The sequence below is a fragment of the Anastrepha ludens genome, chromosome 3 (genome assembly GCF_028408465.1).
Source record: "Anastrepha ludens isolate Willacy chromosome 3, idAnaLude1.1, whole genome shotgun sequence".
Classification (NCBI taxonomy): Eukaryota; Metazoa; Arthropoda; class Insecta; order Diptera; family Tephritidae; genus Anastrepha; species Anastrepha ludens.
In genome coordinates, this window is record NC_071499.1 from 47,311,838 (window position 1) to 47,338,588 (window position 26,751).

Below are 26,751 nucleotides of genomic sequence, written 5' to 3' on the forward strand. Positions count from 1 at the left end.
GAAGCAGAACAAAAACAGGACAATTGGTTCAACGACATTTGACTTCAAAAATAATGTGACAATGTGCTCTTATGTTCCCAAAAAAAATAAAGCAGTAATTTTGCTTTCGACCATGCATAATGATGCTGAAATAGCTGACAGTGGGAAACCTGAAATAATTGAATATTATAATCGTATCAAAGGTGGTGTTGATCGAATGGACCAAATGTTTGCGGAATATCCAACACAAAGACAAACAAAACGATGGCCACTAGCGATGTTTTTCAACATGTTGGACATTACAGCTCTTGCAGCCTACATTGTCTACGATTTGAATAACCCTATGTTGCCTTGGAGAACAAACAACAAGCGTAAGCAGATCCTGCACAGCTTGGCTGAAGCATTGTGTATGCCCATTATTGAAGCCAGAGCCATAAATCGTCAAGTGACACGAAATTTTTCGACTAAAATTGCTATTGAAGCATATTTCAACCGACCGCTGGAATCGATGGCGTCAACAGCAGCATCAACATCTGCCGCAGCGCGCACGCCTGTGTCCGGATCTTGTTATTTATGTTACGCACAAGAGGAAAAACGCCGTAGAAAAACCAGAAAGCTGTGCGCCAAATGTAAAAAGCCAATGTGTCTTGAACATTCGGTCACATCAACAAATTGCTCTATTTGCCATGATTTTCCTTAGATATAAGATGCATTTTTATAATAAAAGTCAATAATATAGTGTGTGAAATGAATATTTTTAATTTTTCAAATAAAAAAATAATATAAAAAATGTTTTTTTTTATTATTATGAGGATTTTTACTATTGGGGTACAAACGTATCCCGGGTGTGTGTTTACGTATATAATGTGTTTGGAAGGCTGTAGCTCCTGAACCAATGGTCCGATCTGGTTCAAATTTTGAATTTGAACTCAAAACTAAATAATCTTCCTAGATCCGAAGTTAGCGGTATAGAGGTATAGCGGTTCAAAAGTTACAACACTTCAAAATTGAAGTGGATACATTTGTACCCGGGTGTGTGTTCTAGGGTTAGTTATATTATTTATATTTTATATATGTAATATTAAAATAATAAAACTATATTTTGTTTAATATTTAATTATTTTTATTTTTAAACCATATAAACTTTTTAAATGCAAAATAAAAACCTCTGACATTTTTGGTCACATTTTTGTGTAAAGAAAACTTCCGAGCGTCAAATGGTTAATGCAAATATTACGTAGCTAGCAAAGCTAACATCCCTAATACGCTATACGCTCACATATTTGTATGTATGTACATACACATACATACATATTGATAGTTACGAATTATGCTAGCCTGACTGCGCTGCTCGCAACCAGAGTTCATTCGACTTGTAAAATCAGCAAATTTTGTTTATCAACAAAAGTCATCCACAAGCCAGTAAACAAACAAATTAATATAAATATGTACATATATGTACATACATACATACATTTGAGTATGTACATGCACATGTTTGCAAGAACAAGAACAGAAATCAGCAACAAGCGCGCTAGGCTCGGTCAAATAAATTAAAAAGGGCTCAACGAGTACGAATATTTGCTTCATAAAATGCACTTGCACATATACATACATACATACATACAGTTATACACATTTCCTGCTTCATTGCAATTTCTGATTTCTGCTGCACCTCTTAATTTGCTGATTTGCCGAGTCGTGGCAACTCGCATTACGATCAATTATATCGAACGAAATCCAAATCTGCACTTGCAAAGAGAATTTTCAATACGTAATTGAAATAATATTTAGGACAATGGAGATGAATTACCGCATATTTTCTTATATGCATTTATTGTTGTAAATGGTTATATATGAATATAACAATGAAAAATATATAAAAATATTAGAGGTTTCGCATTCGCCATGCGTTAGCAAGTGGCGAATAGATGAAGCAACTGGTATAAAGAAACATAAGTTGGCAGCACTGGGAAAGAGCTATCAAAAATCACATTTATTTGGAAGCACTCAATGAGTATTAGTAATAAAATTTTCAGTTGACTGATCTTCATTTTAATGTACATACTTTAATTTATAAGGCAATTCCAATAATTTTTTATGGAAAAAAATAAGTGGCAACTCCATCCACAAAATATATTTTAATTAAAATGCTCTAGAACTTAATTTGCGATATACCCTTCTGTAGTACTATTTAGCATTTGGGCCTTAAAAAAGTTAAGTGGCAACACTACACATGAATGATTTTAATTAAAGTTTCGTTCATTTTTCTAAACACATTTTTTTAGCTACAAACTTATATCCTAACCACTAATTAAATTTTGTTATTAATTTAAATTTTTCTTTATAATTAGATGGCAACGCCTTTTAAGGTAATAAAGCTATATTTCACTTTATATTGGTATACACAAGAATGATAGAAAGAAGATTGCGCCCATCAGAGCGTACGTAACGTCACGTTTGCTGAGTTGTGCAGTATTGCCAACGATTTGCTCTTCGCAATAAATTTAGTGCTTTTTTATACCCAAAATGCAAAAATTTTTAAGTTTCGTGTTTGTTTCTTTTTTTTAATTTAAAGCTACCGAAACTTTAAGTTAAAAAACAAACTATATTATCAAACAAAAAAAGGTTAAAAAAGGTCACTCTGAGAAGATTTTAGTGCTAAAGAAAATTTTTTTACTCTAATAAAAATTGATAATTTGAATTTTTTGAATAATTTAATTTTTGGCTCCATTTAAGGTTATGCAAAAATATTAAATGCTCCTCTCTCAACTCTTCTTAAGATTGAAAACCTTTTTACACATTTTAAATAGCCTTTGAATTTATTGAATGCGAATTAAAACCATAGAGGTGTAATCGTTTCTTCCGGTCATCAATCCTTAGTGAGACATAGGACATTAAGAGTTATATTCATTGTAAAAATAAACAACAAAATACCAGAAAATACTAAAGAAACCATACTGACATTTTTACAAAGAGAGTACTTTATCTAGTTACATAACTTCAAATATAGCAAAAAAGTCATTCCCTTAACAAAAGAGTCTCGCTTAACAAAAATACCTCATAAATTAATTTGTACATAAGCATAACACATTTATTTAAAAAAACGCGCATTTTAAAGACAATTTGTCACGCATACAAAGTTCTTTAAGTGATTCAATAAAAATTTGTTGGGTTATTTTCTTTGAATGGGCATTTTAGTGCGATTTTATATCCAAAGCTAGGCAACACTGCAATAGCGAGAGAGAGATTTAACTGCCGAAAGCAGAAGAACACCAACAACACCGGCAATCGCGGGCAATGCCACCAGATGTTAAAAAAAAGTAAAGCTAAATAAAACTGAGTGAATTCTTTAAATAATTATTAAAAAATTTATATTTTACAAAATTATAAATATGACATTTTAATTAGAACAGCTAGAAAAATGTCATGAAGAAAGAACAAAAACTCCGAGACTAAATAACAAAAACAAAAAGCTAAATGAAGTTACGAAAATGGTAATCTGGCCATACTGGAGCTAAAATCACGTAACTAGTTGTCAAATTCGCTGAGCGCAAAGTAACGGGACCACGATAGGCGCCATCTCATTATTCTTTCCATCATGGGTATACATATGTCTATATATCTATTTTTTCTAAAATTAATAAATTCTTGAAAAAAATGTCATAATTTACAAAAAAATAGGTGGCAACTCCAGCCACAAACATTTTTACTAAAGCTTGTAAAACTCTTTATATTTGATACCACAATTCAACAGAAATGTGTGAAAAATAGCTTTTTTGTAATAAAAATCAAGTGGCAACGCTGCCAAAAAATTGTTTTTGGTATAAAACTTTCTTCTAAAGTACTTGCTTTTATTCCCATGCTTTAATACACACTTAATTTTTTTATTATGCAAACAGGTGGCAACACTCACCTAAAATTAGTGTTACACTCCAACCATCTACTAACTATAGGCTTACCAAAGGTGTGAAAATGTGAAAATCGGGGTTGTAGGTTTTGACCGATCCTCTTACGAAAAAGTGACCTACGTTTATATGCATACATAGGTATGTATATACACACATATTTACATACAAGTATATGGTATATACATAAGTGTGTATATACAAATTATGACAAGAATTTCAAGGCAGAAAGACACTCCTGTAGTTTTACATGTCGTTCGATATTTAATGTCCGCCGTTGGAACCCAATCCAGCAGGGACTTTTGCCACTCACAATTACGTGTACACAAAACTACTGTGGAATCGCCTTAGTTTAGGTCGCCTTAGTTCGATCAACCTGACAAATTTGAATTACGCGCGCCTGCATAAGCATACATGTAACCTTCCTGGGCTTGTGTGAATTTTTTCCCGCCTGTCACTAGCGTCTGTTGCTGTCAAGCAGTGTGAACGTAACATGGTATTTAGTGCTCTCGTCGGTTTTTGAATACAAGCAAAATGACGGAACGATTGAAGCAGCGCTACTGTATCAGAAACTGGGCCAGGTGGAAACCACTCGAAAGATTTGGACGGCTTTCGGGGACGATGCTATGGGCATCACACAGATTAAGGAGTGGTTCAATCGGTTTAAATACGGTCGCATATCGGTGGAGTGAGCCACGCTTTGGTCGGCCATCAACATGCCGAAATGAGCATGTCATTGCCAAAGTGAACGCTGTGGTAATGAGGGACCGTCGGGTGACTATCCGATAAATTGCAGAAGAAGTAGATATCAGCACTTTTTCGGCTCACTCCATTGTGACCGATTATTTGGCCATGAAGAGAGTGGCGGCTAAATTTGTGCCGAAGCTGCTGACGGCGGAGCAAAAGGAACTTCGTGTTGAAGTCTCGCGGGACATGCTGGACTCCATAAACAGTGTTCCTGGCTTCATGAACACCATTATTACTGATGATGAATCCTGGTTGTACGGGTACGACCCGGAAACCAAAAAGCAGTCGTCACATTAGAAGTATTCCACGTCACCAAGATGTATTCAAAAACCGACGAGAGCACTAAATACTATGTTACGTTCACACTGCTTGACAGCAACTGACGCTAGCGACAGGCGGGAAAAAATTCACACATGTGCAGGAAGGTTACAGGTCTGCTTATGCAGGCGCGCGTAATTCAAATTTGTCTGGTGCTAGAAATAAAAAACAAAGTCGAATACTTTTCTAACACAGCTCGTACTTTTTCGGGCTGGTGTTGCCAAAAAAAAAAAAAACTATTCAACCGAGTCGAATGAAATTTTAATATGTTGTTCAAAACATCAATGTCTATCGCCTGTGCTAGAATTATATTGTAATTCCAATCATTTCGTTTTTTTTTTTTTATTAAAAAACTGAAAAAAGCCGATTTTGAGAGTGTCAAATTCAAAACCGCACCGTATTGTCAAATTTGTTTCTTTATTCTAGTACGGGACAGAGCTACAGTCATACTGATTAACATTTTTTCTGGTTTTTGTGTTTCACATAAATAGAAGAGCCAAAATGGACAACACCGTCCAGGTCCAATTTTTCCGGAGCGTCAACTTTAGCGCCATTTTTTAAATTATTAAAATTAAATAACATTTTTTTATATTGAGTTTTGTAATATATGTAAAAAAAGTTAAATAAAAAGCCTAAAAAATTCAAATCTCGTTTTTCAATTTTCTTATTGTAAAAAAAAAATGCTGAAAATACCCTAAATTTTCAAGCTCTACACCACCGGGTCCTCTTAAGCCGATTTTTTTTTTGCACGCCTTTTGAACTAACGGCACCAGTTTGTGAGTTGAATTATCTACTTGGCCTTCATTGCAATACATCGTTCATATTTTCGTAAAATGTGGAATTGGTCTACTTTTGAAAGTGTAAGTCTTAACATGAAAGAAATATTTTGCAAAACGATTAATGCAATTCAATACCCGCATGGTTTTTTGTTTTATATATTAAAATTGGAATTTGTGCTCATTAATGTTTTCAGGTTGCGACCTCAATGGCTCAAATTCTCAAAATACTGATTATACTTCAAATCAAAGCTTCCAGTATTGAAACTCTAAATGTTTGGCGCGAATTTGATATGTGAATATAACTTGACCTACATACAATATACATATAAATATTATATCAATGTGGAGCATGCAGATAAGCATATACATGCATACATATACTCAAAAAAATGAGTAATCTTTAACAAGTAATCGAATGTAACACCTGGAACAAAAAGTTCCCGGAACAACGGCCAGGTAGTGCTACTTGAGGAGTGCCAGACTGGCACTTCAACCATTTCACCTACGGCCAGGTGACACTCCAAGTCAATAGAATTGAGTTCAGTTTTTTTTTTTTTGGGTTGCCACATCTGTCATTAACATTGTTACCAAAATTATATCGCCATTGCTTGACATTTGTTAAAGTTACGTCGTCTTGAGTAAAACTACCACTGCTCGTGTTTTCGATTGTTTAAAGTTTTAAAAATGGATTTAAATTTGCAACAATGAGTTTGTATTAAATTTTGCATGAAAAATGGATTCAATGATGCGGAAACCTTAGAAATGTTTCGAAACTATTTAGCTAATGATGTTCTAAAGAAAACAGCCAAGGAACGCAGTGGCATGAAATATCCAGAAAAGATGGTAAGTCCATTGAGGATGACGAATGTAGTGGCCGGCCGTCGATATCGAAAACTAATGAAAACATCAACAACGTGAAAGAAAAGTTGATCAATAATCGCAAATTAACTAACAGAGAGCTGGCAGAGAACTTGAACTGCTCCATTCAGGGCATTGCAGTTAATGATTTGCGTTTGCATCGCGTTGCTGCAAAGTTGGTCCCAAAGGAACAAGGGATTATGCAAAAAAGAGTCCACGTTAATATTGACAAAGACTTGATTTCCAAGGCTAAATCCGACCCAAAATTCAGCAAACGCATCATTACTGGAAACGAGACGTGGGTTTATAAGTACGGCAATCCAAACATCAGGCGAGTGAGAGGAGAGCTCCGAATGAACCAAGACCAAATAAACCACCCCGTTTTCGATCAAAAAAGATAACGATGCTCGCAGTTTTTATGGTGTACAACGGTACAATACCAAGAATTTTTACTAGATGATCAGACAGTTAATAGGGAATATTGTTTGGCGTTGTGAGACGTTTATATGAAGCAGTTTGTCAAAAAAGAAATGATTTGTGAGAAAAGCACTCGTCGATTTTGCACTGTCGCGCGAGTGCCATCAAAATTTGTGAATTTTTGTCCAAGAACGCCATCGAATTCACCTGTTATGGCTCACTTCGGTTTTTTTTCACTTTGATTGAGCCAAAAAACCACTACGGGCAATGCGTTTTAACAGTCGAAAGGCAGTAATGGGAATATGGAAGACAGCTCTGTAGGCTATACCGAAAATACAGTTCCAGTAATGTTTCGAGAGCTGGATCCAGTGCTCCCATAAGTTCGTTCCGATTGGTGGTGAGTACTTTGAAGGCGATATTTTCACTTTTGAGGAATAAACTTGAATTTTGAATTTTCTGAGTAAAATTCCGGGACCTTTTTGATGAAGGTGTTAATAAAGGGGAATTTTTTTAATTTTTTTTGTAAAATTCCCGGAGCTTTTTGGTCAAGGTGTTAATAAAGGTGGTGTGTAAGTAGACTATGAAATTATTAGTGCCAAATTCAAAACATTATTAGTGCCAACATTTGTTCGCAGAAATATTCCTAGTAGGAAGGTATTGAAGAAAAAAATTTTTTTTTTGTTTTTTTTTTTTTGTCTGAAAATCTGAATCATTTCCGTTTCAGCTATTTTGCCACGTCAAATCGTCCACGCAGAGCCTTAATTGAATTGCTATTGTTACTTGTTAATTATACCACGATTCAATTTAATTTATGTACAGTGAACTCTCTCCTAACGGACACTTCTAACGGAAACTTCTTTTAAACGGCCACCTCCCTTCAGCGTACATTTTTTTCAGTACCGCAAAAACACGTAGGGATTTTTTAAACTTTTTTCTTTTGAGTGGACAACCCCCACATAACAGGACGCGGACACTTTTTCTCCTCACCAAAACTATTTTAATTCTCTCATAAGCGGACAGCTCAAAAATTCTGCCTTGGAGTTATCAAAATCAATAAATTTGTTACATGTTGTTTATTTCATTCAAAAAGTGTGGGAAGAAGTGAGTCCATAGACAGTGAAAAATTGTTAAGGGGAAGCTGACTTTACCATAAGAAAACAAACTCCCCCAATGGCGTTAGGACTGTCATACAGCAGAGGATGAGCTTCCACTATCAGCAGTTGCTCAGTTCACTAACATAATTAATCCAGTTCAGAAATAAATTCACGTTCATGTCGAAACTGTATTAATTTAGTTAATCAAGCCTTCATAAACGATGAAGAACCCAAAAATATCAATACTAAAGTGGCAACTCTCGCTGGTCAACTCTTCTGAAGATGAAATAGAAAATGGGATTCACACTAATTCACTGCCTATAAAAAGGCTTCTTTAGCAACGAGAAAACTAAGCGCTCTTTCTTTATATCACAGCGACTTCAAAGGCGTTGAATTGCTTGATCAAGGTATTAAAATTAAAGGAAAAACTCGCGAAACTAAAATTTCTGACTTTTTAAAATGAATTTGAATACCTTGCAAAACAAAATTTGTTTTAAATTTGTCGTTTGTTTACAAACTCTGTTTATTTTGTCAAATATTTATGTGTATATCTGTTCTGGTTTTGGAAAGAAAACTGATTAAATATTAAAGATCAGTCACAAATTATTTTAACTTCTTTTACCCTTTTCTCATAAGCGAACGCCTCCAATAAGAGGCCAAGTTTTTCAGTCCCTTAGGTGTCCGCTTAAGAGAGAATACACTGTATATACATATGTACACTCATATGTACCATAAGTGTGTCTACAAGCCTCAACTTATATCGAAAATTATTGTGTTACAACAACAGTGAGAGTCACAAATGGAATAACCCTATCGGGCAGCGAATGTTATTAGTCATACAGTCAATAAAAAAATAAATTCTTGCGCGTACTCAAGCAAAACAAATTTATGTAAGTTTGTGTTAATGTATGTAAGCGCAATTCAGCTGACCGTATTTACCGGAGAACTAGTATTTTTGGGATTTTACGCATCCCTTTCAATTCCCGAAAACATACCTTTTTTCAAAAGTTCGCCATTTTGTTATTTTTCAAAAAAAAAAAAATGTTCCCATTGTCACACCTGCCATTGTCACATCCTAGCTACCTCATGAAAGAGAATGACAATTGGACAACCAGCAGTGAAGAAACACTAGATTCACTAATGCAGACGCACTTTCCAGATTGTCTCTGCAACGAAGACAGTAGAACCCACCCTATAGTTCACTACGAGAATCCCCCAATAGATTTTATAACGGAGGATAACATAAAATTTGCCATTGGCAGCTTCAAACCTTACAAATCACCGGGACCTGATGGAATCATCCCTTCTGATTCGCAATACACAAAACATATGATTGCACCTACACTCGCCTTAATTTTTGAGGCAGCGATACGTCTTAACTATATCCCCAAGAAATGGGCAGAAGTAAAAGTGGTATTCATTCCCAAAGGAATGGAAACCACACATACGAAACCGAAGAACTTCAGGCCAATTCGCTTATCATCCTTTTTGTTAAAATCTTTAGAGCGGTTGCTAGATGTGCATATCAAAGGAAGGATTAGCGACAAACTATCACCTTCCCAACGTGCATACAACAAAGGCAGATCAGTCGAAACAGGGCTCCATGAGCTAGTTCACACAGTCGAGAAATCTTTTCACTACAAAGAATATACCCTCGCTGCCTTTCTAGACATCGAGGGGGCCTTCAATAATATACATTTATCCGGAAGCAATTACCACTTCCCTACGGAAATGGGAGTAAGCAGTGCACTAGTCTCGTTTATAGAACGACTGCTAACTGGACGATCAGCGCAAATTTGGGTGATGCATCCATTAAAAAATTTCAGATCAGGGGTACACCCCAAGGTGGGGTAATATCTCCACTTCTGTGGAACCTAACTGTCAATAATCTTCTACAAGAACTTGAAAAAATGGGAGGTAAAATATTGTCATATGCCGATGATATTGTAATGGCAATCTCGGGGAATCATCACCTTCCAACATTATGTGATCTCCAACAAAGATCTCTCAACAGATTATCACTTTGGTATAAAGGTCGAGGACTAGAAGTAAATCCAGAAAAAACGGATCTGATATTGTTTAGTAGGAAACACAAAACACCTGCTCTTCAACAAATATTCCTAGGAGGGAAACCACTTAGAGTAACAGAAATGGCAAAATATCTAGGACTGGTACTAGATAGGAAGCTAAATTGGGGGCTCACAGTCGCAGACAGAGCACGCACAGCTATGAGCGCAATGTACTCCTGCGGAAGGCTTATTGGGAAGAAATGGGGATTGGAACCCAGAATGATATATTGGCTCTACACAGCAGTGGATAGGCCAATTCTCTACTATGGTATTGTAATATGGATGCGCTTCAGAAGGGCAAGGTTCAAAGACTAGCATCTGTTTTGATAACCGGCGCCATGTCAACCACACCATCGAAAGCATTATATGCGACACTAAACTTCCTTCCGGGAGGTCTGCAAGCAATATATAACGCACGCAAGTTATTTAGTTCCGTGAAAAAATTGTACTTTATTTTCTAAAAAAGTCCGCAAGTATTTAGTTGCCAACCCAATAAAATTAACTGCGTCGGTAATCTCGATTAAACCCTTGGAACCCTTTATGGAACTCTTTATTGTGACCTTTACGCGCAGCTGTCTAGTTTCAAGTGTGAAATATAATGGACGCGCGACGCTATTTGGAAAAATTATAAATCTTTCGATAGGGTGATTAATCTTGCGCCACCTTATACTTGCTAACCCTTGTTTATTCATATCCTACGATTTCTTCTTATACACACCCCGTTGCAAATTTATAAATACAACACTTGTTTTTAATGCAAAGTTTCAAACTTTCTATAAATTTCAACAAATTTCAATTTCAAATTTTGTAGAGCAACTTTTTAAGTTTCGGCTCGTCTCCTAATCACTGTAGCGTATTTCAGATTGATATTAATTATTCGGCAGCTGTCTAATTAGGCAGGCAACAATGAGACTTCTAAAGTTATATTTACTCCGCCAGTCAACGACGTTTAAAACCCTTGGTCGGGTTGTCATTAACTGCGTGGTTCAGCTATCACAAGACGGGTTGATAGTCTGACATGTAATGTTATAGAAATTATTTGGCCAAAACGGGACGTCAGGCGCTCAAAGGAGCTACTTAATCGGTCAAGGAATAACGTCCCTACATAATCTCTGTTACTGTCCCACGTGGCATGCCATTAGGTTTAGATACTTTGGCTCATTGTTCTTAAACGACACTGATGACCTTAGGGATCAGATCAATGGGTTTCCACTTAAAGCGCAATGGTTTAACGAAGAGTAGCAGACAAACTGCTACTGTGGTATCATAATGTATCGGCAACGGTCACCTAGGTTTAAAGAACGACTGTCACTTCTACCTGCCCTACCTACCTGCCCTGTTTTTAAATAGTGATGAAATGGATACTAAATCGCTAGTCCTTTCATGGGTAATTCACAATTTTTCCTATCTGCATACCTATAGATGCATTTAAGTATATATGTATGGTAGGGTGCCTTGCGGGCTTTCCGAAGAAACTATGAAATTTATTACATTTTAAAATTCAGCCAAAATATTTCGAAAACCTATTCAGACTTACGTGAGTTGGACCGATTTGAAAATATGTAAAAAAAGAGATTTTTTATAAATAAGATTAGGTTTTGAAAATATTTTTTTCCAAAAAATTAAGTTCACTTAAAAGGTCCGCAAAAAAAATGTTATCAAAGAAATTAAAATAATGAAATTATTGGAGTTACTTTCAAATCAATTCAACTCACATAAGTCTGAATATTTTGCCGAAATATTTTGGAGGAAGTCTTAGTATATAATAAATTTTTGTATGGAGAGTAATGCACCCTAATGTAAGGCCAGAAGTACTTGCTCTACATATAATAAATACAGTTGTTGGTATTCTTGAACAATGAGTTGTTCACCACTCAACGCTTCACTTGTTAAGTCTTATCAAATTTGGTTTATGTAACATGTTTCTCCAGCTATTCAAAGTAAAGGGTGGAACATCAGGCGAGTTTTTCTTGTACTCGCATTTGTGATTTTGCGTTCAAAAAGAGATCAGAAACCCAGTATCGCATCTTGGCGCTCGAATATCTGCATGTCCTTTCTTTGCCGTATTTTAGAAAGGAATTTTGTTCAATGGAACGCCATTAGCTGCACTAAACTGCTGCTAAGTACCCGGACTTATTCATTTATAAGTTTCACTTAGCTCAGAAGTTAAAGACAATCGAGCTACGATATCGTTTCTCTGTTAGTACTTCGTAGCAAACTCAAATTTTTTTAGTGAGGCACATTTTCATTTCGGCGACTTCCTTAACAAGCAAATTTGCCGAAATTGAAGCTCGGAAAACCTAGGCGCAGTTTTAGAGATGCCAATAAATTTTGCGTTTGCGATCGTTGGTGCGATTTTTGCGGGGCCGGTACTGTAAGCCCATTCATCTTTGAAAATGTAGATGGCAGCATTGTTACGGTCAACGAAAAGTGCTAAAGAGGAATTATAAGCAATTTATTTTTCAGCACTTTGGTTTTAGCCAGATTCAAGTTTTCCAAAAATCTTTATTTCGTACACTAAGTGCGATAGCTTATTTTGAAAAATGCAATTTTTTTTTATTTACTACCGGTTTTATGCTGACAGTTCAGGCAATTAGGCACTTAATATTATAATATTGTTCGTCGTTTTTCAAAATGATCGGAAATGTGCTGTCCATTTTGTATGACGGGATGGCCTACTTCAGGGCCGATTGAGGCAGGCATTTCAAATATTTAATAAATTCAAAAAAAAAACAAAGTTTTCAACTTTTTATACAAATTTTCAGAAAATCTCTGGGTACGGAGATTTATAGCCCGTTCATTCTGGTATGATAAAGTACAAGTTTCAAATACCTCAAAGTTATCGTTGATTTTTGAAAAGTTTTTCCACCTGAGGTGTTGTATTTTTTTCCATATGAAAGCCTTCCAAATTTGTACTTTGGAAGAAAATTCTCAACAGCGTTTCCAAAAACAAATTGTCAAAAATCAAGGCAATTTTTGAACGACTTCAAACTTACACTTTACTACACTAAAATTAAATGATCTACAAAAGTGCACACTTTAAAGTTTTCTAGAAACACTGACTAAAGCAAAACAAAAACTTGAAAATTTGGAAATTTCGAAATTTTTTAATTTTATTGTGAATTGTATACAAAGTTTAAACATAAGAAAAATTTAATACAAAAAAAAAGTCGTTAAAACTTTGTAATACTCCGCGTTTCTGTTATTTTGAACAGAGGTCTACGGGTCATAATTAAACGAAAGCTTTGCAAAGGTTTTAAGCAAAAATCATTTGACAATTATCAACAGTATTTTGTATTGCATTTTTGAAGCTAGCTGATGGGCAACCCTGTATAAAACATCAATAAACACTTCCTTTGAGAGTATCTTTAAAGAAGACCAATATTAAATATAGCATTGCATTAACTACATATAAGCGCATACATACATATACACATGTTAATATAAGTGAAAGCAAATAAAGACTTCGACTGATAGCCTTCACTTTTGATAGAGCAAACAACAGATATTTACAAATATAGTAGAGGTATTCACACCGATCTCGTCTCTTCGTTGCTTCAGAGTTTTACCTATGTTTGGTTGCTGTAAATCCAACGAAAATATCATACCTAAGCGTCCAGTAAAGCAAGCGCTGCGCTTTGGCAATTTGATGGATGGAAGAAAAACCAAGTCCAATAGGATTGACGTCAATATTCCCAGTACTTACCACCATTTCTGACTAATGCAAAGAGATGCTTCTTCTACAACTTATGCCCGCCCCCAAATGATGAAATTTTTGAAAAATTCTGAAGTCAGTTGAGTTGAACTTTCTGGTAAAGTTGATGTTTCTCAAGTGTGCTCTAATAAGTTTTTCGGACTCTCTTCATTTATATCGATCTGTCGAACCTCTGTACTCCATGCGATTCGGTTACAGCTTCTAACCAGTTAACTCGAGTTTTGTACTTTCTCTTTACTTTTTCCTCTCCTACTAAGCTTACTTTTGACCTCAACACAGCCGGAGCATTTGTTACATTTTCTTATACCGATTTTTATTGTGTTCGTAGAGATTTCGGTGAGGAGACTGAATTATGCAAATTATTAAAAATGATCATTTCGTTTGCCTTAACGTCAGTTTTTTAAATCATCTAAAATGATTTACACAGCATGGCTGGACAGTTTGTGCACCAGCTAATTAATCTTAAGAGCTACACATATCAATTCAGTAATATTATTTTGCAGTTAAAAATCTCAAATATATCATTTAAGCATTTTTCATACGCTTTGTCGTCGTAAGGTGCCGAAGCCAAAGCCTGAGTATTTGGATTTTTTTGTAGGCGAGGAGAGTTTGGCATGGCAAATACAAATTAAACGTAAAACAAATTAAGTACGTATATATATATGTATGTATGTATGTATGTATGTGCAATATAATATTATTGTATATCCAATAAAAAGTGAAAACACTTTCATACCCGCTTCGACGCGGGATAGCAATAAATGCAATAACCAAATGAAAATCAGAGACACTGGGCGCAATTGAAGACGTCTAAGAAGCCACTCGTCAATTATCAGTAATGTGGCGGAGTGATTCAGACTCAGTTTATCAAAAAAATAGAAAAATGAAATACAGTTAGTGAAGATACTTGGAATGATTTTAGTAAAGAAAGTAGCGGTTTGACAAACGCTGGAATTGAATTTAAGCCAGTTGATTGTTTTGAAAGTCGTTTCACAGCTGCCGAGGTTCAGATGTAAGAAAGCAAAAATAGCAGCGAAGATAAATTGAAAAGGAATTAAGCCCATATTTGCTAGTAATGAATACATCCATGTACGTGTCACATATTTTTTATGTATGTGTGTGTTAATGTGTGCTTCCCTGCAGGAAAATTCTTTAGTATCGAACTGGCGCCATTTCGGTGAATTTTTAACCAGGGCTACTTCACGTCCCTTCACTTTTTATTTGAATTCCCCAGAAAGACAAAAAATTGTCTACACTATTTATACCGAAGCGTACTGGTACATAAGGGAATCATAATAAGGTGATATAAACATAGATATGTAATATACATAACTATGAAATGAGACTTTCAGCTATTAGTCCATAGATGTCGCTAGGAGTATTTTTAAACCTTCCCAAATATCTTGTTTTTTTCGTCTGTCATCTGTCATCTGTCAACAATATTCAGTTCATTGTCTGTTACGTTTCATACAACAATGCATTTTTGTCGCTCTTAAAAATGTCGAATTTCGTGCCTTCGAACTACGATTTGCCGACATCCTTGATTTTCTGTTATCAATTGAAGAAAAACGCTTCTCAAGCTCATCACATGCTTATAGGAGCTAATGGTGGACATGCTCTAAGTAGAGAACAGTGCTTCAGGTGGTTTGAAAAATGCCGAAATGGTGATTGTAGCGTGGACCGTGGCCGGCCACCGAAAAAGTTTGAGGACGCCGAATTGCAAGTATTGTTGGATGAAGATGATGGCCAAACGCAAGAAATGATGGCAGAGCAGTTGGGAGTGACCTCAAAAACCTTTTCCAAACGTTTGAAAGACATGGGCATGATTTTTAAGGTCGGAAGATGGGTGCCGCATGAACTGACAATGTGACAATGCACCGCCACATCGAACAAGAGCGACCCAGGAATTGGTGGAGACGTGCGATTGGGAACCGCTGGTGCATGCGGCTTACTCACCAGACTTGCCGCCTTCCGTTTATCATTTGTTTGCATCGATGGGCCACGCACTTTCCGAGCAGCGCTTCAATTCTCACGAAGAACCCAAAAAATGGCTCGATGATTGGTTTGCGCCCAAAGACGGCCAATTTTTTTGGCGCGGCATCCACAAATTGCCTGAGAGATGGGAAAAATGTGTCGCCAGCAATGGCTATTATTTTGAAGATTAAATTTTTTGTTAATAAACGTTTGAAATTGAAAAAAAATCTCATTTCATATGTGCAAAATGAAGAGGGCCCCCGCTGTCTGTTCGTTAACTCTAGAAAAAATTTAAATATCTAAATATCTCAAGGTTGGTTGGTGAGTTTGTGATTGGAAGTAAGCTGGATCGGGTGGTAACTACTCTCACTTGCTATGTAATTTTCAAAAGTTAAAAAAATGTGATATTTCAGTAATTAGTAATACAAATTTTGGAAAATAGGCATCACACCGCCTTTTTTTGTGTTAATACGTAAATCTAAGAAATATTAATTGTTGTTGTATCCCCCTAAATGGTTAGGGAATGCTGCTGGAGCGACAGTCCTTGGATGGATATAAATCCGGACCCTTCCGTTAGCGTAAACTGACGGTAACGACTGTCATGGGAGCGAAGAAAGTCTATTAAACTTTGTGTGAGTACAAAAATCGCATTAGATCTTACTTTGAAAATCCATCCAACGAAATAATTGAATGAAACGAATAATTCAATAAGTCAAATTTGAAAAAGGTGTCTCTTAATGTAACTTTGTGTTCATTTGCTTAAACTTCTAGCATGCAGAAAGTTGCCGGTCCATTGAAAAGTTGAAGGTCGGTTAAGAACCGCTCCCACCACCAATATAACGATGAGTTTCGAAGATGTCAAAAAATTGATATTTCTGTAGCAAAAAAAGAATTTTGTTAAAATTTATTCGGACTAATGATATCAGATATGGAACAACATCAAGACGCACACCACAAATAGGAAGAGGAGGGCGGCGAAACACCCAAGAAGAGTGTACGCGCCAATTATATATATAATGATATCAGCGCCCGCCGTAGCCCAATAGGTTGATACGTGGCTACCATTCATTAGTGCCCGGACTCGAAACTTCGTTCATGAAATACGAAATTCTAGAGAAGTTTTTTTCTAATAGCGGTTGCCCCTCGACAGGCAATGGCTAACCTCCGAGTGAAAAATTCTTAAGAACGTTGAAAACTACTTCAGAACGATGCGTTGGCAACCATAAATGCACAGCTCTGAAACTTTTTCTGTGTATAAAACAGCAAAATACGTTTCCAGAAAACATAAAGCGCGAAAGATTATGAGCCAGATTGAAAGGATGATCGTTAGATTGTCCACACAGGATCCCAAGAAGAGTGCTGCTGACATCCATCAAGAAATTTTTGTTCACCTGGGAGAGCCAATAACGAAAAGAACAGTTGCGCTTCGATTGCCAGAAGCAGGGCGTCCCAGTCGACTGGCACGTAAGAAGCCATTGGTAAGAGCATCGCAACAAAAACGCCGAATTGAGTTTGCTCGAGAGCATACTTGTATATCCAGAACTCAAAATCAGTGGACAAATATTTGACGAAAAAATGTTTCAAATTGAGCAATTCGTAAACTCCCAAAACGATAGAGTTTATTTGACCGACCGTTCATCCGAGAATTTGAATCATCGGTTGTCATTTGGTTTGAGCCGCTGTAACCGCAGATGGGACCTCCGCAAACGTTTTTATCGAACCTGGCGTCAAAGTAAATGCAAAATATTATCGGGAAAGTATTCTGGAGGTTGCTTTGAAGCCATGGGCAGACAAACATTTCGGTGGCAGATCATGGGCGTTTCAACAGGACTCGGCACCGCCTCGCAAGGCTCGAGTGAACCAATAATGACTAAAAAACAACGTTCCAAACTTCATAACGTCCACATAATGGCTCTCAAATTCACCAAACACAAATCCGATGGATTATTCTCTTTGGGCCATTTTGGAGAGTAAGGTTCGAACTAAAAGATTCACCAGTCTCGAGGCGCTGAAAAGCCATTTTTCGCGAGTGGGCAAAAATACCTGGAAGTCACATTCGGACAGCTTGCGATTCGTTTCTGCGCCATCTCAAGGTCATAGTCAAGGCAAAAGGTGGTCATATCGAGCGAAAGTGAATTTGTCTTTATTGTCTTTATTTATTGTCTTTAAATGGATACATTCTTACAGACTATATTAAGCTAATGTACAATAGTTTAGTAGTTACTAGTAAAATCAGCATCGGAAGAATTGAAAAACATATTTAAATCTGCACATGCCCTAGGAATCGGAGCATTCACCCCATAGTTGGTTCTCGAGAAGCCAATTTTAAAGGTTTCGTACTGTCGGAGCCTCATATTGGGTATATTAAATTGAATTTTACTTAAAAGGGAAGGACAATCAATAGATCCAGAAATGATACGAATAATAAATGAGCACGATAGAATAGATCGTCTGCTATCAAGAGGTTTTAAGTCAATCAATAAACATCGAGAGCGGTACGATGGTACAGGTGATTGATTACAGGTGATGATTCTTAATGTTGTATTATTTTCACACATTTTTTACTTTGAATTGAATAAAAGTAATTTTCCAAACTAAATTTATGGCCTTTTTAATTGGTTACATTTCGAGTGCCGAACCCTGTAGTAGGGATGCGGTCAAGAACGTTCAGGTACTTCAAAATGAAATGCAACCTAATGCGAAAGGTAATTTACCGGATATGGTTCCAGAGTATTTGTCAACGCTTGTAAGCTGAAGCAGAAACTAGTTTGCATAGTTCAAGATTTTCCTGCAGGGTCGATGCTTTTTATACATTTACAAGTCTACATTCATATGTATATGTGGTTGTGTTTATGTGTATTTTTATAGAATTCATGTAATATGATTTTAAGTACCTGAATGTATATATATAAATGTTAACATAAAACATGAGCTCTATGGCAAAGCAGTCTGACTGCATTTTTTTCATCGTCGCCTCTGGATGAAGTTTGTTGAATTGGGCGTGTACGCGGCGTCAATCGATCAAGTTGAAAGCATGTACGGATGTTCAATGGCTCAATTGTTCTTATATCTGTGCAAACGAATTTATATGTAACGGGTGTTTCATTATTGATTTTCCTTTTCCGTTTTCAATTAAAACACACAAAAAAAATCAAGAAATGTGGTAAGTAAGCCATTAAAATGGGTGAAAAATAAATTTGAAATTTGAATTGATCGAGCCAAGGAGCACCAAGAGATTTGGTGGCTCCTAAAAACTCAGGCTAAAAAGACCATTGTATTTAGAGCTCTGGAAAGAGGGTAGATAGTCAAGGGGAAAAGGAGAAAAGTATCAGAGAAAGAGATAGGAAAGAATAGAGACAGAGACAGAGAGAGAGACAGATACAGAGGCAGAGGTAGTTAATCCTGTGAGAATTTTCCAGATTCTTTGGCAAATTTGTAAATATCCTCCAGTTTTAGAGAACGAATATTACCTACTCATTCTCACGACATCGGAACCCAAAACTCGTAGCCGTGCTCTAGCAAAGGCAGAACACTCACAGAGAAAGTGCTCAGTGCTATCCGTCTCCTCCAAGCAAAACAAGCACACTGGGTTCTCAATGATTCCAATGATGGTCATATGCTGACCCCATGGGTTGTGTCCTGTAATGATACCGACCATCAACCAAACGTCTTTCTTTCCAAGTTTTAGTAGAAAATTTGACAGATTTCTGTTTGGACTTGTCACAAAACACTTTGCAGTTCTGCAGCGTTCTAGACCAGACCATCGCTCTTTATGTAAATTGCATACATAAACGCTGATCCAATTCATGATTCCTGCGGAACTGATTCCGATTATTGGCTCTGGTCCCTGTGGGGGAACCGCTGATCTACGGTTGGGCAATTCATCGCATTTTGCTTCAGAGGGCCGAACCTTGTAATCTATCATCCTTGCTTCGAAATCTCTTTCGTTTGTATGTAAATTATTTAAAGCACCTAAAGTTTAAGTAACTCGAACACTTAAGCGGTGTATTTGGAGAGACACTTCCCCTAAAAATTGTACTAGAGTTGCTCCGCCTCTGTCTACACCGCATGAAGAGCGCAGCGAACGCAGCCCAAACTAAACTGAAAAAATCCAGCATTTTGTTCAGCTTTTAATTACTTTCTATTTATAACTGGCGCTGTGGTCATTAATTAATTGACTTCGTTTCATAATATTTCCTTAAAAGCTAAACAATCAATTGATTGCCCAGTACTTGAAATGGTTCTCGGACACGTGCTGATAATCGGTGACAATAAATGTAAATATTTGCCACTTTCTACTTGTGAAATGAAAATGGCAAAATTGGTGAAATATCTTTAAAAAAAAAGACATGCCTTGCATAGTCACACGAAAGTTGGTGTAAAAAGTGCCAGACACAAATTTACGTCACAAATTAGCAGGTGGCAGACTAGCTTTGAAATTCAAATTTGTTTATACGTTTGTCCCAAATAGGTATTACATGCATACACACATATGCGTACACATAATAGGTATACATACATACACATGTGTTTATACATATAAGCGAACAAATGTCTCTTTAAATCAATGAATGAGTGACTGCTATAGAAAATCCTACAGCGACCACTAAAAGCTTTTAAACAATCAAAACCAATGGAGTTATTAAATGAATTCACCATAGGCACGACCGCAATACTTAAGTAACCAGCAGCGCACCAGCAACTGTAATGCAGTGTTTATTCAAAACACTATTCACATCGTCCCGCCCTTGAGAGCTCGGTGGTATGAACAATACCAATAAGCGACGCGATAAAACATATTTTTGTAGTTTGATAAAGAAATCACTGCACCACCTATAAACATACAAATGTTCACTCTTATCATTATTATTATTTTTTTTTTGTTTTTTGTTCCGTTAACGGCACATTTTTTACATCATTTAATCTACATTTCGCACACTGTCGTGCTTCGGCTGTTAAGAGCTCTGGTGAACCTGCCTGTGTGTGCATGCACTCTGAGTGTTTTTTGGTGTACATAAATGGAAGTGAATAAAATGGGCTGGTGTGTGTGATTGTATGTTTGCCAGTCGCATTGCTCTGCCGGCTGCGGTGCAATGAAGTTACATGGGAGACATTTGTGATTGTTTTACACAATGCAGTTCAGCCGCTGAAAAGTGTTAGTTATCTGAAATTTAGTTGGAAATTCGTCCATTGTTTGCCGCAGGTTTGTTTAGCGATTTTGGGAATGTATTGCGATTACTTTGACGCGTTTCCGTGTCTAGTGAGCCAAGTATTTTGGAGATGGCTTTACATTTTAATGAACATTGATTTATTTGTTGGTACGAATAAGAAGAAAACTGAAAAAATGTTTAAAAAAAATTTACATATTGTGATTTATTCAATGTCGTTAAATTTGATTGAATATTTTCGAAGTCAAATGAAATGTGCGCAACGGGTATTTTTTAATGCTGTCGTAAACTGAAGGACGGACTAATTATGGTACACAGGAAGACTTGGACTTTAAAATTTCAACTCTAGGGACTATGATTTCAAATTTTTCGATTAAACTTCTCAGACAATTTGTTAATACCCAATCAATAATTTTATAGTAATGCATTTAGGAATTTTGGAAACCCAACTGTTCGATGTGTACATCAGGAATCAGCTGTTTTGCTGACGTAACAGGGGTTATGACAGCGATTTGTTTACGACAGAGTTCAGCAAAAACTGACATTGTGTTGGTGATATGCGAAAGAGTTAGGAAAAAATTAGGATTTAATTTAGTTTTCAAAGCAGTTTAGATGGTGTTACGCAGCATGCACGTCAACACGATTGCACCCACGATATTTTCTATCGTCCATATTTACAATGTTTTGATTTTCTTATTTCTTTGCTTTTCCTCTATTTTCGCTTTGACGCGTTTCCCTATGCTTAAGCGGACAGATACCTGTAAAATTTCGAAAATATTTTTGTTTTTTCATAAAATGTTAATATAATCCTTTAAGAATATGCAAAAAAAATTTTAGAACGTAAATTTACGTAATTGTATTTCTTATATTATAGATCGTCAACCGTGACGACTCTATTCTTTGCGTTCGAGCGCTGGGAGAGGTATAGTTACGTTGTATTCAAAATTTAGATGCGTTTTTCTCAAAACCATATTTTTCGAATTGGCGTACACGATACCTCGAAAAGTTATTGACCGATCTCCATGAAATTTTGCACACATCTTTTTTATGATATTACTTTCTATATGAATTTACAATTTGAAAATTTTTCAAAAAAATAGTTTTTTCGGAACAAAAATAGTAGGAAAATTCGCCCCAAAATTCATTTTTTTAAGCATTTTATTCCGTTTTTTCGCATTTTTTTCTATTATTGTTAACTCATATAGAAATTATGACATTAATAAACAAACAAATTTTTTGGTTTTTTGTATTCACGTCACTGACGCCGATGCTACAATGCCCCCCTATTGCGAAGCCCTACTGCGACCTTCCTGGAAGTGTACATTGAGTGTACATCCGTCATTTTAAATGATTAAAATAAACTGTGCCCAATTTTGAAAAAAATATATTGACTTCTTCATTTTAAATAATTTTAATGAAAATCAGGGAAAATATGGCCGTTTACAGGTATCTGTCCCCTTAAAATTTGCACAAAAAATCTAATTTGTATTGCATATTTGAAGGAATATTATTCAAAATAATTTCTAATAGCGGTCACCCCTCGGCAGGCAATGGCAAACCTCCGAGTGTATTTCTGCCATGGAAAAGCTTCCGGTCGTTCGGAGTCGGCTTAAAACTGTAGGTCCCTCCATTTGTGGAACAACAACAAAACGCACGCCACAAATAGGAGGAGGAGCTCGGCCAAACACCGAAAGAGGGTGTGCGCGCCAATTATTAATTTATTTTTTTATTCAAAATAGGTAAAACAGTTATATTATAGCATGACTTTTATAAACGAGACTCTCTTCTGAGCAAGTAAACGAACTGCAACAAGCTCTTCACTTTGTCTCCATCGACTTTGAGAAAACTCTCGACAGACTGCGCCATCAAAGCAGATGGGAGTCGTTCCAACGTTAAGAAGTTCCGGATAAGATACTCATATGGACTAGTTCAGTTTTCCATATTCCGATGTAAAGTTCTGCATGGCGGTGCTCTATTCGATCCAATCGAGCCAGTAGCAAAAGTTAAGCACGACTGTATATTTTCGCCACTGTTATTTTTAATGGTACTTGATAAAGTGATAAATAACGCCCTTGATACCAAACCCCGGAAGACGAATTCTCTGGAGTCCTATTAGTACGGAACATCTGGAAGACCTCGACTATGCTGACGAAAGTTGGGAAGACGTAATTGAAGCCCTAAAGGTAAAATTCAAGATCCCGAATAATCTACTGAAAATTATTTGTAGCTATCTAAGCAATCGCATGCTCTTATACATACGAAACGCGAGAAGGATGTAAGACTAAACAAATAACAGCAGGTGCGGTCCAAGGATCAATACTCGGACCTAAACTACGATGAAATCCTTCGAATTGAGATGCCTGAGAATGTGCACTTAGTGGGATACGCAGACGACATCGCAGCTGTAATAATCGCTCGAAACACTGACGAAGCCAAAAGGAAGGTGAATCAGGTGATGATCCGAGTTCATACATGGCTAAAGGACCATGGATTAAAGCTGGCCACAGAGAAAACAGAGCTAATCCTTCTAACCAACACACATATCCCATTCGAAGTAGATATACAAGCACTCGATGCCACTTTATCGACAAAAAGAATGGTAAAATACCTAGGAGTGCAATTAGACTCAAGACTAACTTACTGGGCGCACATAAATCATGCAGCCACAAGATCTGTCAAAGTAAGCGGCATGTTAAGTAAGCTCATGGCAAACCTTGGAGGTCCAATGCAGAGCAAGCGAAAACTTTTAATGGACACAACGAACTCGATTCTCTTATACGGATGCGAAATATGGGCAGATTCGATAAAAGTGCAGTGCCGGCGGAAAACTCTGCAATCCGCGCTCTCAGAGTGGCTTCTTCATAGAGAACAGTATCTGAAGCAGCTGTGTTAGTTATCAGCGGAATCATCCCTATAGATATTCTAGCACAAGAACGTAAACGGAGATGTAGCACGGTTACTATGTGGTGCGAAGACATTTTTAACCCAACCTCACCGCCAAAAAAAAAAAAAAAATGTACTAACACATCTATTACCATTAGACTTACATATAAAAACGATCGCTACTTGCAACGCGGTGAGACTGAGAGATATAGAAAGCTGGACAACAAGATCGTACGGTCACAGCAAGATCCTCCTACAGGGACTGCCACTGCTCAAAAACAAACCAGACTACACAGTTCCCGACCTTAACTTCAAGAAAGACTTTACGGTACGTTTTCCACCGAGAGTTGAATGGAGGAAGGGAAAAGTGATTGGTACATCCGACGTTGAAATCTACATACACTGATGGTTCTAAGATGAACTGTGGTATTGGAGCTGGCCTCTGTTCGGAGTCGCTCAACGTATCCAAATCAATCCGACTTGCTGACTATGCCAGCGTGTTCCAGGCAGAACTATTAGCAATGAGAGAAGCCTGCAAATCACTAAAATACTAAAAGGAGAATTGGTACGTTTTTGCAGCAAAGAGGCTTTTTATCACCTGCTGAATTGTCTTATTTCATCTTTGGGATCGAGAACATCTTTTGTTCCGTGCATCTTTGCAGTTTTGGCAAGAAAAAAAGTTGTTAATCTGTCAGATTTTGTAATTCACATACAAGTGGATCTCCGTGCGATTCCAGAACCCGCCCGATTGTCAATAAATGTTGGAGATATGGTCACCAATGTACAAGAAAAACACAAAAGGAGGCCTAACCGGTGAAATTTGAAGTCACTTTTTTTAACAAAATCTCGTATATATGTACGTAGATACCAGCTTGAGTGAGTAATTTGCTATTAAACTACCTGATAACGCTGATTCATTGCATATATATTTATTATAAACAATTGAGTATCAAAAATATATGGGTACTGGCGGCCTTTCTTTCGCATTGATATTCAATTTCTTATCTACAAGCGTTCTTTGATAATAGTGAGTAGATACTACTCGATAGTGAGGAGATACTTTCACAATACAGTTTTCTAAGACTCGTCTAACTATTTAATTTCATTTCCCTTTGTATTTACTGCTACACAAATTACTTAGCGGCATATTTTTCTAACATTTCTACTCACAGATGTCTGTATTGACATTTACCTGATCAATATGAGGTTCTCTGCAGTATTCCAACTAATGTTTTTTTCTGAGCGCATGAGTGCGTGTATGTGTGTTTGTGATCGATGTTTACTTTTCAGAAAGTCGCCAGACGGCTGCTTGAAATGCACACAAAGACACGAGATAAATGTCAGAAAAAGATTAAAATATGCATGCATGGATGTATGTATGTAGGTATGTAAGTACTTGTATGTGCATTTATATGTCTGTACATAAATACATAATCAAGTAGTTAGAAACGTGCCAGCAGCAGAAGCAATGCTTGTATGCATATGTATGTATGGATGCATGTATGAATGGCATAGCATATGAAGCAACAAACAACTAACCCTTCAAATTCATCCATCCAAGTAATGTTGGCGCAAACATTTAGCTTGTGCACCCACTCCCACTCCCACTCCCCACCTGGTTTCTTGTAATTACACTCTTGTGACGATTGTTAACTTGTTTATTATGCATTCGCTGCTGTGACACAAAATACTTTTTTTTCTTTCGTTTACCTTTTTAAATGGCACAAATCTCCATTAACTTGAATACTTCTTGGCTCGGTCCAGATACAAGCGTTAATTGTTCAACTTTCCAGCAATGAAGAAAGACAGCCTTATTGTTTTTGTGTTGTTGTTCTTTTTCTTATTATATATTATCCATCCCATCCAGTTTTTCGCATATTTTCGTTAATTGCACTGTGGCGAAAGAAACTCAGGCCACTCTTTGTCGCGTTAATTTCCGTATACACAAAAAAATTTCACCCTTTTTTATTTAAAAATAAATAAAAAATTAAAAATCAACGCTTTAACACACATCAACAGTACTTGTTTGTGTGTATGTAGACATATTTTCGCTTTTTAATTTATTTCACAACAACAATGATAATAATAAAACAACAATTGTGTGTCAACGCTGTGGTTTTCTTGCAAAATTATTGTAGTTGGTGCGTTTTGTTGTTGCCGTTATTAGCGGTGGTGTTGTTTTTCTTTTAAACATTTATTTTTATTTTATTTCTTTAAATTTAAACTCGTCTCGTTGATTTTGTTTTTGTTTTTCATTTGTTTGTTATATTTTTATTTTGGTTATTTATTTTCTCTTTTGTTAAATTTGCAGTTTCTATGTCACTCACAGATGATTCACGCAGCAATGTCGCACAGTTGCTCTCTCACACCAATACAATTTTTCGCTCCAAAGGCACGCACGCACACACTTGCGCGTACTCGACGCTAGTTGGTTATTCGATTTATCAACAAAACACCAACAAAAATTTATTTATATTTGTTACAAGTATGTATGCATGTATGTGTGCGCTTGTGGTGGTTGCTGTTGTGTTTGCTTGTGTGCACCGTCGATCGTTTTACGTCTCACAAATACTTTAATAAATGCAAAACTAAAAGATATCCATGAAATACACGGCACTTATTGCACTTTGAAGAATTATTATCTTCTTTTGTGTTTTTTTTTTGCATTTATTTAGAAACTTTTTGAAAATTCTTGCATTTAGGTTTTGGTTTACGAATCGTAATTTATATTTATTTGCATTTTAAAATCTCTATTGTCCATTAAGGCCTTAAAACCGGCATTGATTCTTCCGTAACCACAACACCCGTACCTTACGATCCGCCAACTTAGAAGTGTTTACTG

General features: G+C 36.5%; 1 protein-coding gene across 2 annotated transcripts in view; it reads right to left on the reverse strand.

Moving 5' to 3' along the window:
• Positions 1 to 26,751, reverse strand: part of LOC128857886 (uncharacterized) — a 62,797-nt gene extending 36,046 nt beyond the window's left edge. For both annotated transcript variants that reach the window (XM_054093701.1, XM_054093699.1), the window contains exon 1: positions 25,620 to 26,751. The gene's annotated coding sequence lies outside the window, so the exon portion shown is untranslated. The remainder of the gene's footprint in view (positions 1 to 25,619) is intronic.